General features: G+C 45.1%; 1 protein-coding gene across 3 annotated transcripts in view; it reads right to left on the minus strand.

Moving 5' to 3' along the window:
* ARHGAP9 (Rho GTPase activating protein 9) overlaps window positions 1-19,341 on the minus strand; it is a 208,542-nt gene that overhangs the window by 4,203 nt on the left and 184,998 nt on the right. The gene's annotated exons all lie outside the window — the stretch shown is intronic.

Genomic DNA, 19,341 nt, shown 5'->3' on the forward strand with positions numbered 1-19,341 from the left:
GGGCCTCACTTTGCTGAATCTATTTCATCCCTACGTTTGTCTTTTCATCTTACTCACAGTCATTATATGTGGGGGGCTGCCTTTTCCTTTGGGGTATTTCTCTGAGGCAAGGTAGGCTTATTTTTCTATCTTCAGGCTAGTTAGTTTCTCAGGCTGTGCCGAGTTGCATAGGTAGCGTTAGGCGCAATCCACGGCTGCCTCTAGTTGTGTTTGGAGAGGATCAGGAATTGCGGTCTACGAAGTTCCCACGTCTCAGAGCTCGTTCTATTATTTTGGGTTATTGTCAGATCACTGTATGTGCTCTGATCGCTATGTACATTGTGTTACTGAATTGCCTATCATAACAGTACAGGAAGCCAAAAGTACTAATGATTCTCAATAGAGGGAAAAAAGAAGTTCTGAGACCATTTTTTTTCCTTTGCACTGTGATTTGTCTTTTTTTTCCCCTAGACATTTGGGTGGTTCAGGACACAGGTGTTACAATGGACATTAAAGGTCTGTCTTCATGTGTAGATCAGCTCACGGCAAGAGTTCAAGATATTCAAAATTTTGTGGTTCAGAATTCTTTGTTAGAACCGAGAATTCCTATTCCAGATTTGTTTTTTGGAGATAGAACTAAATTTCTGAGTTTCAAGAATAATTGTATTCTGTTTCTGGCTTTGAAACCTCGCTCCTCTGGTGACCCAGCGCAACAGGTTAGGATCGTCATTTCTTTTTTGCGTGGCGACCCTCAGGACTGGGCATTTTCTCTTGCGTCAGGAGATCCTGCATTAAGTAATATCGATGCGTTTTTCCTGGCGCTTGGTGTCATGATCCCAATGGCAGGGGATCACAAAAGGACAAGCACAAAAACAAAACAAGCTCTAGGGTGATGGAAACTGAGCTGACCGCGCTCCTGAACCTAACCACACAACTAACAGTAGCCGGGGAACGTGCCTACAATGATCCTAGACGTCTCGCTCCAGCCGAAGGACTAACTTCCCCTATAAGAAGAAGCACAGACCTCACTTGCCTCCAGAGATACACCCCACAGAAATAGCAGCCCCCCACATGTAATAACGGTGAAATGAGAGGAAATCACAAACGTAGAGATGAAAACAGAATCAGCAAAAATGAGGCCCGCTAAAGCTAGATAGCAGAGGATACAAAAGTGAACTGCGCGGTCAGCGAAAAACCCTTCAAAAAACCATCCTGAAATTACTTGAACTCATGTGCCAACTCATGGAACATGAGGAGTAATTTCAGCCCACTAGAGCAACCAGCAGAAAAGAATCACATAACTGCAAGCTGGACTAAGACAAAATGAAAACAAAACATAGAACCGGAAAATCAAAACTTAGCTTGTCCAGAAGATCACAGACGCAGGGAGCAGAGGTAAACAGACACGCTGATTACATTGATAGCCGGCGAGGAAATGACAAAAAAGCCAGGTTAAATAGGAAACACCCATAACCTGATGGAACAGGTGGACACCAGAGACTGCAGAGAACACAAGTCACCCAGTACCATCAGTAACCACCAGAGGGAGCCCAAAAACAGAACTCACAACAGTACCCCCCCTTGAGGAGGGGTCACCGAACCCTCACGAGAACCACCAGGGCGACCAGGATGAGCCCTATGAAAAGCACGGACCAAATCGGCAGCATGAACATCAGAGGCAATCACCCAAGAATTATCCTCCTGACCATAACCCTTCCACTTGACCAAATACTGGAGTTTCCGTCTGGAAACACGAGAATCCAAGATCTTCTCAACAACATAATCCAATTCACCCTCCACCAGCACCGGATCAGGAGGCTCAAGAGAAGGAACGACAGGTACCTCATACTTCCGCAACAACGACCGATGGAACACATTATGAATAGCAAACGATGCTGGGAGATCCAAACGAAACGACACAGGGTTAAGAATTTCCAAGATCTTATAGGGACCGATGAACCGAGGCTTGAACTTAGGAGAAGAGACCTTCATAGGAACAAAACGAGAAGACAACCACACCAAGTCCCCAACAAGAAGTCGAGGACCCACGCGGCGACGGCGATTAGCAAACTGCTGAGCCTTCTCCTGGGACAACTTCAAATTGTCCACAACATGACTCCAAATCCGATGCAACCTATCCACCACCATGTCCACTCCAGGACAATCAGAAGGCTCAACCTGACCAGAGGAAAAACGAGGATGAAACCCCGAATTAAAAAAGAAAGGAGAAACCAAGGTAGCAGAACTAGCCCGATTATTAAGGGCAAACTCGGCAAGCGGCAAAAAGGAAACCCAGTCATCCTGATCAGCAGAAACAAAACACCTTAAATAAGTTTCTAAAGTCTGATTAGTTCGTTCCGTCTGGCCATTCGTCTGGGGATGAAATGCAGACGAAAAGGACAAATCAGTGCCCATCTTAGCACAAAACGTACGCCAAAATCTAGACACAAACTGGGATCCCCTGTCAGAAACGATGTTCTCCGGAATGCCATGCAAACGAACCACGTTTTGAAAAAACAGAGGGACCAACTCAGAGGAGGAAGGTAACTTAGGCAAGGGTACCAGATGAACCATCTTAGAGAAACGGTCACACACAACCCAAATGACGGACATTTTTTGAGAGACAGGGAGATCCGAAATAAAGTCCATGGAAATGTGCGTCCAAGGCCTCTTCGGAATAGGCAAAGGAGACAACAATCCACTGGCCCGAGAACAGCAAGGCTTAGCCCGAGCGCAAACTCCACAAGACTGCACGAAAGAACGCACATCCCTCGACAAGGAAGGCCACCAAAAAGACCTGGCCACCAAGTCTCTAGTACCAAATATTCCAGGATGACCTGCCAACACAGAAGAATGAACCTCGGAGATGACTCTACTGGTCCAATTATCCGGAACAAACAGTCTTTCCGGCGGACAACGATCAGGTTTATCCGCCTGAAACTCCTGCAAAGCACGTCGCAAGTCTGGGGAGACCGCCGACAAAATCACTCCATCCCTAAGGATACCAGTAGGCTCAGAATTTCCAGGGGAGTCAGGCACAAAACTCCTAGACAAAGCATCCTCCTTCACATTCTTTGAACCTGGCAGGTATGAAACCACAAAATTGAAACGAGAGAAAAACAGTGACCAACGAGCCTGTCTAGGATTCAGACGCTTGGCAGACTCAAGGTACATCAGATTTTTGTGATCAGTCAAGACCACCACACGATGTCTAGCACCCTCAAGCCAATGACGCCACTCCTCAAATGTCCACTTCATGGCCAAAAGCTCCCGATTACCAACATCATAATTTCGTTCAGCGGGCGAAAATTTTCTAGAAAAGAACGCACATGGCTTCATCACTGAGCCATCGGAACTTCTCTGTGACAAAACCGCCCCCGCTCCGATCTCGGAAGCATCAACCTCAACCTGAAAAGGAAGCGACGTATCTGGCTGACGCAACACAGGAGCAGAAGAAAACCGGCGCTTAAGTTCCTGAAAGGCCTCCACAGCCATAGGAGACCAATCAGTAACATCAGCACCCTTTTTAGTCAAATCCGTCAAAGGCTTAACCACACTAGAAAAATTAGTTATGAAGCGACGATAAAAATTAGCAAAGCCCAAGAACTTCTGTAGACTCTTAAGAGATTTAGGCTGCGTCCAGTCACAAATAGCCTGAACCTTGACGGGATCCATCTCAATAGTGGAAGGGGAAAAAATATACCCCAAAAAAGAAATCTTCTGGACTCCAAAGATACATTTAGAACCCTTTACAAACAAAGAATTGGCCCGCAGGACCTGAAATACCTTCCTGACCTGCTGAACATGAGACTCCCAGTCATCAGAAAAAACCAAAACATCATCCAAATACACGATAATAAATTTATCCAGATATTCACGGAAAATATCATGCATAAAAGACTGGAAGACAGAAGGAGCATTAGAAAGTCCAAAAGGCATCACCAAATACTCGAAATGGCCCTCAGGCGTATTAAATGCGGTTTTCCACTCATCACCCTGCCTTATCCGCACAAGATTATACGCACCCCTAAGATCAATCTTAGTGAACCATTTAGCCCCCTTAATGTGAGCAAACAAATCAGTCAACAATGGCAAAGGATACTGATATTTGACTGTAATCTTATTCAAAAGACGATAATCTATGCAAGGCCTCAAGGAACCATTTTTCTTAGCCACAAAAAAGAAACCTGCTCCCAAAGGGGATGAAGATGGACGGATATGCCCCTTTTCCAAGGACTCCTTAATATAATTCCGCATAGCAGCATGCTCTGGCACTGACAGATTGAACAAACGACCTTTAGGGAACTTACTGCCAGGAATCAAATCTATAGCACAATCGCAATCCCTGTGAGGAGGAAGCGAACTGAGCTTAGGCTCCTCAAAAAGCTCCCGATAATCAGACAAAAATACTGTAACCTCAGAAGGAGTAGATGAAGCGATAGAAATCGGAGATGCATCATCATGAACCCCCTGACATCCCCAGCTTAACACAGACATTGTTTTCCAGTCCAGGACTGGGTTATGAGTTTGTAACCATGGCAGACCAAGCACTAAGACATCATGTAAATTATACAGTACCAGAAAGCGAATCACCTCCTGATGAGCGGGAGTCATACGCATGGTCACTTGTGTCCAGTACTGAGGTTTATTCATAGCCAAAGGTGTAGAATCAATTCCTTTCAAAGGAATAGGAACTTCCAGAGGTTCCAGACTAAACCCACAGCGTTTGGCGAATGACCAATCCATAAGACTCAGGGCAGCGCCTGAATCCACATAGGCATCGACGGAAATGGATGATAATGAACAAATCAGCGTCACAGACAGAATGAACTTAGACTGTAAAGTACCAATGGCAACAGACTTATCAACCTTTTTTGTTCGTTTAGAGCATGCTGATATAACATGAGCTGAATCACCACAATAAAAACACAATCCATTTTTCCGCCTATAATTTTGCCGTTCACTTCTGGACTGAATTCTATCACATTGCATTATCTCAGGTGCCTGTTCAAAAGACACCGCCAAATGGTGCACAGGTTTGCGCTCCCGTAAACGCCGATCAATCTGAATAGCCATAGTCATGGACTCATTCAGACCTGTAGGCGCCGGGAACCCCACCATAACATCTTTAATGGCTTCAGAAAGACCATCTCTGAATTTTGCAGCCAGAGCGCACTCATTCCACTGAGTAAGCACCGACCATTTCCGAAATTTCTGACAATATATTTCTGCTTCATCTTGCCCCTGAGAGAGAGCTAATAAAGCTTTTTCAGCCTGAATCTCAAGGTTAGGTTCCTCATAGAGCAAACCCAATGCCAGAAAAAACGCATCCACATTGAGCAACGCAGGATCCCCTGGTGCCAATGCAAATGCCCAATTCTGAGGATCCCCCCGCAGGAAAGATATAATAATCTTGACCTGCTGAGCAGGGTCTCCAGAGGAGCGAGATTTCAAGGAAAGAAACAACTTGCAATTATTCCTAAAATTCAAAAAACTAGATCTATCTCCAGAAAAAAAACTCTGGGACAGGAATTCTAGGTTCAGAGATAGGCGTATGTACAACAAAATCTTGTATATTTTGAACCTTAGCAGCAAGATTATTCAGGCTAGAAGCCAAACTCTGGACGTCCATGAAAAACAGCTGAAGTCAGAGCCAAAAAAAAAAAAATCTCCTCAGACTACTTTTCCTCCTACTTCAGCCAAAACGAAGACCAATATATATTTTATGGCCGGCTATACTGTCATGATCCCAATGACAGGGGATCACAAAAGGACAAGCACAAAAACAAAACAAGCTCTAGGGTGATGGAAACTGAGCTGACCGCGCTCCTGAACCTAACCACACAACTAACAGTAGCCGGGGAACGTGCCTACGATGATCCTAGACGTCTCGCTCCAGCCGAAGGACTAACTTCCCCTATAAGAAGAAACACAGACCTCACTTGCCTCCAGAGATACACCCCACAGAAATAGCAGCCCCCCACATGTAATAACGGTGAAATGAGAGGAAATCACAAACGTAGAGATGAAAACAGAATCAGCAAAAATGAGGCCCGCTAAAGCTAGATAGCAGAGGATACAAAAGTGAACTGCGCGGTCAGCGAAAAACCCTTCAAAAAACCATCCTGAAATTACTTGAACTCATGTGCCAACTCATGGAACATGAGGAGTAATTTCAGCCCACTAGAGCAACCAGCAGAAAAGAATCACATAACTGCAAGCTGGACTAAGACAAAATGAAAACCAAACATAGAACCGGAAAATCAAAACTTAGCTTGTCCAGAAGATCACAGACGCAGGGAGCAGAGGTAAACAGACACGCTGATTACATTGATAGCCGGCGAGGAAATGACAAAAAAGCCAGGTTAAATAGGAAACACCCATAACCTGATGTAACAGGTGGACACCAGAGACTGCAGAGAACACAAGTCACCCAGTACCATCAGTAACCACCAGAGGGAGCCCAAAAACAGAACTCAACAGCTTGGATTGCTGTACGATGAGCCTAATTCAGTGGATCAGGCAGAAAAAAATTTGCTGGCTCTTTGTCAGGGTCAGGATGAGATAGAGCTATATTGCCAGAAATTTAGAAAATGGTCCGTGCTCACTCAATGGAATGAATCTGCGCTTGCAGCCATTTTCAGAAAGGGTATCTCTGAAGCCATTAAGGATGTCATGGTGGGATTTCCTATGCCCGCTGGTTTGAATGAGTCTATGTCTTTGGCCATTCAGATCGGTCGACGCTTGCGTGAGCGTAAATCTGTGCACCATTTGGCGGTATTACCTGAGATTAAACCTGAGCCTATGCAGTGCGATAGGACTATGACCAGAGTTGAACGGCAAGAACACAGATGTCTGAATGGGCTGTGTTTCTACTGTGGTGATTCCACTCATGCTATCTCTGATTGTCCTAAGCGAACTAAGCGGTTCGCTAGGTCTGCCGCCATTGGTACTGTACAGTCAAAATTTCTTCTGTCCATTACCTTGATATGCTCCTTGTCGTCGTATTCTGCCATGGCGATTGTGGATTCAGGCGCTGCCCTGAATTTGATGGACTTGGATTATGCTAAACGTTGTGGGTTTTTCTTGGAGCCCTTGCAGTGTCCTATTCCATTGAGAGGAATTGATGCTACACCTTTGGCCAAGAATAAGCCTCAATACTGGACCCAGCTAACCATGTGCATGGCTCCTGCACATCAGGAGGTTATTCGCTTTCTGGTGTTGCATAATCTGCATAATGTGGTCGTGTTGGGGTTGCCATGGCTACAAGCCCATAATCCAGTATTGGATTGGAATTCCATGTTGGTGTCCAGCTGGGGTTGTCAGGGGGTACATGGTGATGTTCCATTTCTGTCAATTTCGTCATCCACCCCTTCTGAGGTTCCAGAGTTCTTGTCTGATTACCGGGATGTATTTGATGAGCCCAAGTCCGATGCCCTACCTCCGCATAGGGATTGTGATTGTGCTATCAATTTGATTCCTGGTAGTAAATTTCCAAAAGGTCGACTGTTTAATTTATCCGTGCCTGAGCACACCGCTATGCGCAGTTATGTGAAGGAATCCCTGGAGAAGGGGCATATTCGCCCGTCGTCGTCGCCATTAGGAGCAGGGTTCTTTTTTGTAGCCAAGAAGGATGGTTCGCTGAGACCGTGTATAGATTACCGCCTTCTTAATAAGATCACTGTTAAATTTCAGTACCCCTTGCCATTGTTATCTGACTTGTTTGCTCGGATTAAGGGGGCTAGTTGGTTCACTAAGATAGATCTTCGTGGTGCGTATAATCTGGTCAGAATCAGGCAAGGCGATGAATGGAAAACTGCATTTAATACGCCCGAGGGTCATTTTGAGTATCTAGTGATGCCGTTCGGACTTGCCAATGCTCCATCAGTGTTTCAATCCTTTATGCATGACAGCTTACGTGAGTACCTGGATAAATTCCTGATTGTGTACTTGGATGACATTTTGATCTTCTCGGATGATTGGGAGTCTCATGTGAAGCAGGTCAGAACGGTTTTTCAGGTCCTGCGTGCTAATTCTTTGTTTGTGAAGGGATCAAAGTGTCTCTTTGGTGTGCAGAAGGTTTCATTTTTGGGGTTCATCTTTTCCCCTTCTACTATCGAGATGGATCCGGTTAAGGTCCAAGCCATCCATGATTGGACTCAGCCGACATCTCTGAAAAGTCTGCAAAAGTTCCTGGGCTTTGCTAATTTTTATCGTTGCTTCATCTGCAATTTTTCTAGTGTTGCCAAACCATTGACCGATTTGACCAAGAAGGGTGCTGATTTGGTCAATTGGTCTTCTGCTGCTGTGGAAGCTTTTCAAGAGTTGAAGCGTCGTTTTTCTTCTGCCCCTGTGTTGTGTCAACCAGATGTTTCTCTTCCGTTCCAGGTCGAGTTTGATGCTTCTGAGATTGGAGCAGGGGCTGTTTTGTCACAGAGAGGTTCTGGTTGCTCAGTGATGAAACCATGCGCTTTCTTTTCCAGGAAGTTTTCGCCTGCTGAGCGAAATTATGATGTGGGCAACCGAGAGTTGCTGGCCATGAAGTGGGCATTCGAGGAGTGGCGTCATTGGCTTGAAGGAGCTAAGCATCGCGTGGTGGTATTGACTGATCATAAGAACTTGACTTATCTCGAGTCTGCCAAGCGCTTGAATCCTAGACAAGCTCGTTGGTCGTTGTTTTTTGCCCGTTTTGACTTTGTGATTTCGTACCTTCCGGGCTCTAAAAATGTGAAGGCGGATGCTCTGTTTAGGAGTTTTGTGCCCGACTCTCCGGGTTTATCTGAGCTGGCGGGTATCCTCAAGGAAGGAGTAATTGTGTCTGCCATCTCCCCTGATTTGCGGCGGGTGCTGCAAAAATTTCAGGCTAATAAACCTGATCGTTGCCCAGCGGAGAAACTGTTTGTCCCTGATAGGTGGACGAATAGAGTTATCTCTGAACTTCATTGTTCGGTGTTGGCTGGTCATCCTGGAATCTTTGGTACCAGAGAGTTAGTGGCTAGATCCTTTTGGTGGCCGTCTCTGTCGCGGGATGTGCGTACTTTTGTGCAGTCCTGTGGGATTTGTGCTCGGGCTAAGCCCTGCTGTTCTCGTGCCAGTGGGTTGCTTTTGCCCTTGCCGGTCCCGAAGAGGCCTTGGACACATATCTCTATGGATTTTATTTCTGACCTTCCCGTTTCTCAAAAGATGTCAGTCATTTGGGTGGTCTGTGATCGCTTTTCTAAGATGGTCCATCTGGTACCCTTGTCTAAATTGCCTTCCTCCTCTGATTTGGTGCTTTTGTTCTTCCAGCATGTGGTTCGTTTGCATGGCATTCCAGAGAATATTGTTTCTGACAGAGGTTCCCAGTTTGTTTCGAGGTTTTGGCGAGCCTTTTGTGGTAGGATGGGCATTGACTTGTCTTTTTCCTCGGCTTTCCATCCTCAGACTAATGGCCAGACCGAACGAACCAATCAGACCTTGGAAACATATCTGAGATGCTTTGTTTCTGCTGATCAGGATGACTGGGTGTCCTTTTTGCCTTTGGCTGAGTTCGCCCTTAATAATCGGGCCAGCTCGGCTACCTTGGTTTCGCCGTTTTTCTGCAATTCTATGTTCCATCCTCGTTTCTCTTCAGGACAGGTTGAGTCTTCGGACTGTCCTGGTGTGGATACTGTAGTGGACAGGTTGCAGCAGATTTGGACTCAGGTAGTGGACAATTTGACCTTGTCCCAGGAGAAGGCTCAACTTTTCGCTAATCGCAGACGCCGTGTGGGTCCCCGACTTCGTGTTGGGGATCTGGTTTGGTTATCTTCTCATCATATTCCTATGAAGGTTTCCTCTCCTAAGTTTAAACCTCGTTTTATTGGTCCTTATAGGATTTCTGAGGTTCTTAATCCTGTGTCTTTTCGTCTGACCCTCCCAGATTCTTTTTCCATACATAACGTATTCCATAGGTCATTGTTGCGGAGATACGTGGCACCTATGGTTCCATCTGTTGAGCCTCCTGCCCCGGTTTTGGTGGAGGGGGAATTGGAGTATATTGTGGAGAAGATTTTGGATTCTCGTGTTTCAAGACGGAAACTCCAGTATCTGGTTAAATGGAAGGGTTATGCTCAGGAAGATAATTCCTGGGTTTTTGCCTCTGATGTCCATGCTCCCGATCTTGTTCGTGCCTTTCATGTGGCTCATCCTGGTCGGCCTGGGGGCTCTGGTGAGGGTTCGGTGACCCCTCCTCAAGGGGGGGGTACTGTTGAGAATTCTGTGGCAGAGTTCACTCCTGTGGTCACAAGTGGTACTTCGGCTGATTCTCTCTGGGAGCTTCCGTTTGTGGAGGAAAGTGGTACTGCAGCTTCTGAGTTTCCTCCCTCAGGTGATCTGGTGAGGTCGTTAGCTGCTTCTCTACTTAACTCCACCTAATGCTTTGATCCATGCTTCCTGTCAATGTTCCAGTGTTGGACTTGGGTTTCTCTGGATCATTCCTGTGGCCTGCTGCTCTGCATAGCTAAGTGCTTCTTTGCTATTTGCTGCTATTTTTTCTGTCCAGCTTGTCTATTTGTTTTGCTGGAAGCTCTGGGACGCAAAGGGTGTACCTCCGTGCCGTTAGTTCGGTACGGAGGGTCTTTTTGCCCCTTTGCGTGGTTTTCTTTAGGGTTTTGTGTAGACCGCAAAGTTATCTTTCCTATCCTCGTTCTGTCTAGAATATCGGGCCTCACTTTGCTGAATCTATTTCATCCCTACGTTTGTCTTTTCATCTTACTCACAGTCATTATATGTGGGAGGCTGCCTTTTCCTTTGGGGTATTTCTCTGAGGCAAGGTAGGCTTATTTTTCTATCTTCAGGCTAGTTAGTTTCTCAGGCTGTGCCGAGTTGCATAGGTAGCGTTAGGCGCAATCCACGGCTGCCTCTAGTTGTGTTTGGAGAGGATCAGGAATTGCGGTCTACAGAGTTCCCACGTCTCAGAGCTCGTTCTATTATTTTGGGTTATTGTCAGATCACTGTATGTGCTCTGATCGCTATGTACATTGTGTTACTGAATTGCCTATCATAACACATGGCCCAAAGTATTGACACCCCTGCAATTCTGTCAGATAATACTCATTTTCTTCCTGAAAATGATTGCAAACACAAATTCTTTGGTATTATTATCGTCATTTAATTTGTCTTAAATGAAAAAAACAGGACAATGACCCAAACACACTTCAAAAAGCACTAGAAAATGGTTTGAGAGAAAGCACTGGAGACTTTTAAGGTGGCCAGCAATGAGTCCAGACCTGAATCCCATAGAACACCTGTGGAGAGATCTAAAAATTGCAGTTTGGAGAAGGCAGCCTTCAAATATCAGGGACCTGGAGCAGTTTGCCAAAGAAGAATGGTCTAAAATTCCAGCAGAGCATTGTAAGAAATTCATTGATGCTTACTGGAAGCGGTTGGTCACAGTTATTTTGGCTAAAGGTTGTGCAACCAAGTATTAGGCTGAGGGTGCCAATACTTTTGTCTGGTCCATTTTTGGAGTTTTGTGTGAAATGATCAATGTTTTGCTTTTTGCTTCATTCTCTTTTGTGTTTTTTTCATTTAAGACAAATTAAATGAAGATAATACCAAAGAATTTGTGATTGCAATCATTTTCAGGAAGAAAATGAGTATTATCTGACAGAATTGCAGGGGTGTCAATACTTTTGGCCATGACTGTATGTGGTTAAGAAATCAGGACTCTTTCTTTACGAGTCCAGGCAATATGTCAATATTCTTTCTGAATGTGCTGAATTACATCAAAGAAATTAATAAACTGCAGAGGAGGAAATATGCTATATTGGTCACTGACCCAGTCACTTGTATCACTTGCATTACTCATTGGGTGAAGAGGAATGCTATAGTCCAACATAGCACAGATTACAATAATTTGCCTGGAAGAAGTTGACATTCTGGCAGGAAGAATGAAGTTCAGTCACTTCCCCCTTTAATTTATCAGGCATGCAAATCCTGAATCACACAGGCGTACATGGGCAGTGGATGGACTTGTGTACCGCAGCTGTTCACAGCCCTAGACAAATTTATACATTGGCAGGCAGGAAGTGGACGAAGATGACTCAATACAAGCGTTAACCAGAATAATAACTATTTCTTCACTAATTCTGTCTGTAATGAAATTTGCCAATATTTTCTTCTCTTATTTCACTTCTATTGAGAGAAAATAACCTCTGTGAGTCAAATTCCTTGTACTAACTAAAATCAAGGATTAGATCCCCTAGTAAATATTCTTTTAGGATGTCGCAAATCTACGTAAAGCTCGGGACACATTCGTAGCCACTGTCAGGTGCATAAGCTCAGGAAGTGTAAACCTAACAATGGCCACAGTCTGGATGGACGACTAGGTATCCCTTCAGCATAGAGAGCCTTCACACAAAAGAAATACCACAAGATACAATTTTTTTAAGATGCCACCCATAAGGGAAAGTACAGTTTCTTGCACATTGTTATAGGGTTAAACAAATGGTATGCAAACACAAATCGGTCAGATTGTGGCCAAACCCCCCCACACACACACACACATTTTTGGCATTCGTCTGGTGAATGAGGGTTTATGAAAATACTAACATATACATTAGGAAAAGTGACAATGAAGTGTGAACTGTGCACTTAGCCTAAAAAGCTCAGTGTTGTACATTAACAGATACAGCAGTGGTGTCTTCCCATTCAAGGAGGCGGGGTTGTTATTGATAGCACAATTGTATCGATCATGATCGTCAAAGACCCTGAACCTGACCATTTAACCTTTGTGATAACATTAAAGAGCGATAAGCGAATCAACAAAAAGACTTATAAAGGATCAGAACTTCCTAATGGAAGGTCATAGGGTGATGGTTCTGGCACAATCGAATCCGGCCGGGCCCCTGTTATGCTTGGACACCAAACAAGGCTTTACTACCTGGCTTCTACTAGCCGTTCTGTGCATCTCATCACCCTTGGGTGCTACAACAGATCGAGACCCTGGAAGGCGCTCAGCCAATTCCAGAGATCTCAGAAATGTAACCGGGGTACAGCTAGGACATACGATAATGCCATATTCCCCTTAAATCTCTTTATGAAATTGCCATCTGACTGAACGAATCAGTTACACAAGATGACCCCTAGAGGATACTAGCAAGGCTGGTGGGGGTGTGAGTGTTCACTTTGAAGCAGAGAAGTCAGGACCACCTGCTGAGCCAGGTGTCATGTTGCAGCTTCACATGCTGAAGGAGGACTGTAGTATGATATGATACAGATGATAGGCATGACTTAAATCTCCTCATATTGTTCACACTCACTCTGCTTTTTTTTACTCAGTATAAACTGACCTGCGGTAGATCTTTCAAATCCAATAAATATGTCTTATGTGCAGACTTGCATCAGATGAGGAAAATATGCAGGTAAAAACCACATAATCACATCAGATGTGCATGCAATCTTCACATGACTATATCAATAAAGATTAAAGAATAAAAAAGTATCAAAAACTAAGCAGCTTTGCTTAAAACATGACATACTAGGGGGGGCGTGGCTTGCATAGGGAACGGAGTGGTCCTGCTTCACAGGAGCTCCTGCAGTTTCCCATAATAAAGCACTAAAAAGCATACTAAAAGTGAAGAAACTGACTCCAAAGCAGCTATAAGATGCCAGGATCTACTCACAACAAGAAAAAAACTGGATCCGTTGGGTAAAAATCCTCTTTCGAGACTAAAATTCAAGAGGGGCCACATTGGAGGCCTATCTACATCTAGGCCTAACCAGCAGCAGTGATGCCGGACCCACGCTGTACCCCGGCAAAACCCAAACCCTCAAAAGTACAGCATCTCCTCAGACCTCAAACCGGTAAGAAGCCTGCACTCACCGTAGCCCTTGCATCTGCCAGCGGTGATCAGGAGGGAAGCCGGAAAGCAGCGGTGAGCTCAGATGCTGAAAAGCTGCATAACAGAACAGGAAGCCTCGCAGCGTCCTCACATGAGGCGCCCCGCCGAGCGCCTTTTGACAAGCGGGACTCAGGAGCACCATTACGCCATGAAGCTCTGGTATTTACCCCGAGGCTGCAGGCGGGGGCTGGGCCCGGACCGTGGGAGAACATGGAGGAGGAGCAGGTCAGCACAACGCAGCAACTAAGCCTTCAGGAAGACACACGCTGACGACTGATGGGAGACAAGACCGCTGGGACGAATAGGAGAAGCGGTGAGGGGCTGGAAAAGACCCATGCTTCAGCAGAGCCCAGGGAAAAAGCGGAGGACATGAAAGGAGCTAGCTTTAAAGCGTTGAAGGTAAGCAAACCTTCGCAGTCTCCTCACCTACCTCACATTCTACAGCCTAATACAGGGGGAATAGATTTAAAGGGAGAGCTTCCTACCCCAATTACACAAAACAATAGGCACAATTCTACTGCTATATATTCTCCCTGTCACTTCACCACAGACAAACAAAATGGAAAACTTGAGGATAAGCTCCCAAACGAATCCCCAGGACACCCTGGCAAACCAACATTTAGCCTTGATTTTGAATCAGCCCTACGCAAGATTACTGCCTCTAACTTTAAAAGATTTGATTCTTCTTTAAAAGCCCTGGGAGGTGGAGGTGACGGGGGACAGCATCCTGACAGATCAATCATCTGGCTCTCCTGGCTCCATGGAGAGTCTGGAAAGTATACACTCGGAAGAATTTTTTGAAAATACAAACTCTTCTGACTATAATAGAGATGGCCTTTCTGATAATACATCGCTTACACACTCTTCAATGAGCGATATTTCTTATAAGTACCACACACAGGCTGAAAATTCTGATATGGGAAGATCCCCCTCTAATTTACTACTTATTGAAAAGATCCCTGCATCTGACAATTACCCAATGGAGGATTTTATGATTAACATGCTCAAAACCTTCCTAACTTCAATGAACCTATGGAGAAATGAGGCTAACAGGGATAGGGACAGAGTCTGACCATAACCAAAATCTTGACTGTAAACAAACAAAAAATTCCAAAGCATCGGAAGCTTTTATTAAACGCAAATTACAAGGATTTTAGAAGAAAGAACAATGTAAAAATCAGAGGAATCCCAGAGTCAATCCAGAACTCCCAACTCAAAAACGACATATCAAAAATGGTATCTCATCTGATTACCAACACTAACGAAAAGTTCCTAATTGAAAGATTTTTCAGAATACTCAGACCCCCATCTCTTCCACAAGATGTATCATCGTCACGTTCTATCCTAACTAGATATGAAACACACTTCTCAACATATCAAAGGAACCAGAATTTTTTTCTTCACCATATAGACATTTGGTCTTTTTTAAAGACATCCTACAAAAAATGAAGATGCTTTCCCACATCACGTGTGGTCTCCTGAGGGCCCGGATTCCCTACGTTTGGGCCCAGTCGTTGACTCTCAAGGTGAACTGTGCTTCAAACCTTATTTCCATCGCTTCTATGGAGGAGGGAATAGATTTTCTGGAATCAGCTGGAATACAATACTCCCTAGCATCCCCTGGATCTCCATCTACACCGACATCAGATCCGAACCCCGATTGAGGATTACAAACTAAACTGGTTTTGCTCCACTTTAGAGCCTTTTGCCTGAGCCGAACTATTCCCCCACGTAAAGGGGTTGTCAAGACTTACAACAAAAGTGCAGTACGCACACTGTCACGATTCCCCAGTATTGCCAGTTCGAGCAGGCTGTCACATGATGGCATGTATGTGATTTGCATACTTGTGTTCACTCACTGAGTATACTCATTCAGCTTCTCTCAATTTACTCCTATGGAGAGAAGTCAAACGTGTTTAGTCGGACGTGACCGCAAGTATGAAAATCGCACACATGCGGTCACATGACTGATCGCTTGCAATGGAAAACCCTGGGGAATATTGACAGCATTGACATTGCACACTGTCATGAGTCACATAAAGTCACATGCAGTCACATGCACTGCGCGCATAATACCATTATTATATACTTTAAAATGTATTTCTAACTAACAAAATCCTATTTTTATCTATTTTGGGGGGATAGGGCACACAAATATAGAATATATGCTTATTCAGTATGTAAAAAAGTACTGGTATATGGCGCTGTATCTGTATGTACCAGCACAATATGCCTATATGGAAGAAGAACATCATTTAAAGATGGAGTCAGACAAAAGTCTCCCTATTGTCAGCAATGCAGCCTGTGGTTCACAGCTAAAGCTACAATCTGCCAGTCAGGAGTTCAAATCCCAGTGAAGACCAGAATTCAGGAAAAACAAAGAGATAATCAATCAATTTTCAGAGCACACACAGATGGTGGATCCTTAAGAAATTAACAATCATAGCAGTGTCTGGCCTGCAGTAGGAGACATCGCCATGGTGCAGAGCTGAAGTTGGGATATATCCTTTACCTCTTGAGACAGTGGGACGTCTCCCAATTAGGAACTGTCCCACTCGATCTGGAATGGATGGGTAGCATGGCTACACCTCCAACTGCCCTGTGATCTGCCAGTTACCATAGGGCAGAGCTGACAGGAGGAGACATCAGTATTGCAGCATTTATAAGTCTATGTTTTAATAGTTTTTTTTTGTTCAAATACATTTTTATTAAGAATAACAAGACAATTAACATGTTACATTCACATTTTCAATACCGAGTATTTCCCCCCCCCCTCCCCCTTCAAACAACCCCCTTCAAACAACCCCCTTCAATCCCAAGGCCCCCCACCCCCACCCCCCAAAGCAGCTCATCTTGTTAATTACTTCCATCATTAAGATAATAGAGTATCTAATCCCTCAACCAATCGTATATGCCACACTTCACATTACTATCCCATAGCTATCCATGAAGACCACATTTTATTGAACGTTTCAATTTTCCCTCTCTTCTTATAAATCCCCTTTACCAGTGTCAGGCCCTGTTTCACATACTGGAGGAATTCTCCTCTTGACGGCGGCTCTTCCCTAATCCAATTTCGAGCTATCACCTTCCTAGCCATGTATAGCAATCTGGCTATAGCTATCTTTAGGTGTTTATCCACTCCAATCTCATCCACGCATCCCAACAGACAATTGGATTCCTTGGCACCGTGTACCCATACGCACCTTCCATACGACTCAAAACTACCACCCAGAAGGCAGCCAACCTCGGACATGTCCACATCATATGGAAAATATCTGCATCCATAGACCTACACCTCGGACATTCAGAGTCATTCCGCAATCCTGCTTTATATAGCACCATTGGAGACTTATAGACTCTGTGTATCACATAAAGCTGTGACAGCCTATACGGTTCACTCAGCGACAGTCTTGGGACCCATTCCAACACCGACTCCCAGGTCTCATTATCCATTGGACCCAGATCCCTTTCCCATTTAGCCCTTGCCATTATTGGAAACCCCAATAGGAAAGTGTGCAACAGATCCCTATACAGCGTGGATATGACTCCTCCAGTCGTCCCATCATTACACACATACTCCAGTACTATATCCCTTTGAATCCTAATACCTCCGTTCCTACTCTGAGCTCCAAAGGCATGCCTCATCTGCAAATACTGATACTCCCCTGTAGTCCCGATACCAAATTCCGCCTGCAATTGGGAAAATGATTTCAGTTCACCTTGCTCAATTATTTGGTATACATACTGAATCCCTTTGCCCAACCACTCTATCAGTACCCCCAATGCCTCAAATTCTTTCAGATTGTTATTATGCCATAGCGGCGAGTATCTAGTCAAGTCCGTGATCCCACGTATGTGCCTCAATCTACTCCACAGCTTGCGTATCAACAGCACAGTCGGATGTAACTTCCCCAGACTCTCCAAGGATCCATCCTCCAAACATTGCACCACTGGCCTTCTTTTTGTCACCACCTCCATCAACCGCTGTACCGCCCCAGATGACCCTTCATGCGCCCAGCCCCTTAGATGCTGACTCTGGGCTGCAAGAAAGTACAATTCCGGGTTAAGCAATGCCAGACCCCCATCATCCTTGGGTCGCTGAAGTGTCTCCAGTTTGATACGCGGATGCTGCCTCCCCCATATCAAATTCCTAAACAGAGAGTTAATCTGTCTAAATTTCCCGCGTGGTATCCAAACCGGTGCATTGTGGAGAATATACAGTAATTTCGGCATCAGAATCACTTTGATAAGATTCACCCCACCTACCACAGATAAATGCAGCTTAAGCCAAGCATCCGCCTTTGCCTTGAGGGCACCCAAGATTGGAGTCAGACTCTCATGTATATACTCAGTGACCGGCATCGATACCCATATTCCAAGGTATTTAAATTTACTCGTCACCTCCAGTCGTCCATCCTCCAATGGTTCCCCACCCTCATCGTCCACCTTAAACAAGATAGACTTACTCCAATTTATCCTAAGCCCCGACACTGATCCGAATCGTTCAATAATCCCAATGGCTCCCTCCAAGGATGCAACTGGATCAGCCAGAAACAATAAAATGTCATCCGCATACAACGCCACCCTTTCTTCAATCACCCCATATTTAAACCCCGTCATCTCATCAGACCGTCAAAGTGTAGCGGCCAGCGGTTCCACAGCCAGAGCAAACAAAAGGGGGGAGAGCGGACACCCCTGTCTCGTCCCTCTAGCCAACTGTATGGTCCATGACAACTCCCCGTTTACCCTAACCCTGGCCATCGGTATCGAATACATTAGTTGAATCCAGGATATGAACTGCGGCCCAAACCCCATTTTTCGCAACACCTGCCAGAGATACCCCCACTCCACACTATCGAACGCCTTGTGAGCGTCTAAAGATGCAATAACTCTCTGGCCACAGTTATCGGCTCTGAGTTGCAAGTTCATATACAGCCTTCGTAAGTTGATCGCAGTTGACCTATCAGGCATAAAGCCAGACTGGTCTGAGTGTATCAGGTCAGAAATAACACTTGTCAACCTCATCGCCAACACCTTAGCCAGGAGTTTAACGTCGATAGTAAGTAAAGAAATTGGCCGATATGAGTCCGGCTGTGTCGGGTCTTTCCCCTCCTTTGGAATCACCACTATTGTGGCCTCCCGCATAGATGCCGGTAGCCTTCCACCATTCCTAGCCTCCTCCAAGACCGCCTTCAATTTAGGGATCAACACTTCCCCCAAGCTTTTATAAATTTCGGCAGGAAATCCGTCTACGCCAGGCGCCTTCCCATTAGCCATCGACTGCAATGCCCGTCCCAATTCCTCCTCCGTAATGGGAGCCTCCAAATCCTCCCTAGCTGTGTCACTCAGCCTCGGGAGCTCCAACTCCTCAAGGAACGCCACCGTGTCCTCCATTGACCCATCTACCCGAGAGGAGTATAAGTCTGCATAAAATTCTGCAAAAATCTCCAAAATCTCTGAAGTCTCAGAAACAGCAACACCACTCCCAGACACC

Source organism: Ranitomeya imitator, chromosome 3 (assembly GCF_032444005.1).
Source record: "Ranitomeya imitator isolate aRanImi1 chromosome 3, aRanImi1.pri, whole genome shotgun sequence".
NCBI classification, from domain to species: domain Eukaryota; kingdom Metazoa; phylum Chordata; class Amphibia; order Anura; family Dendrobatidae; genus Ranitomeya; species Ranitomeya imitator.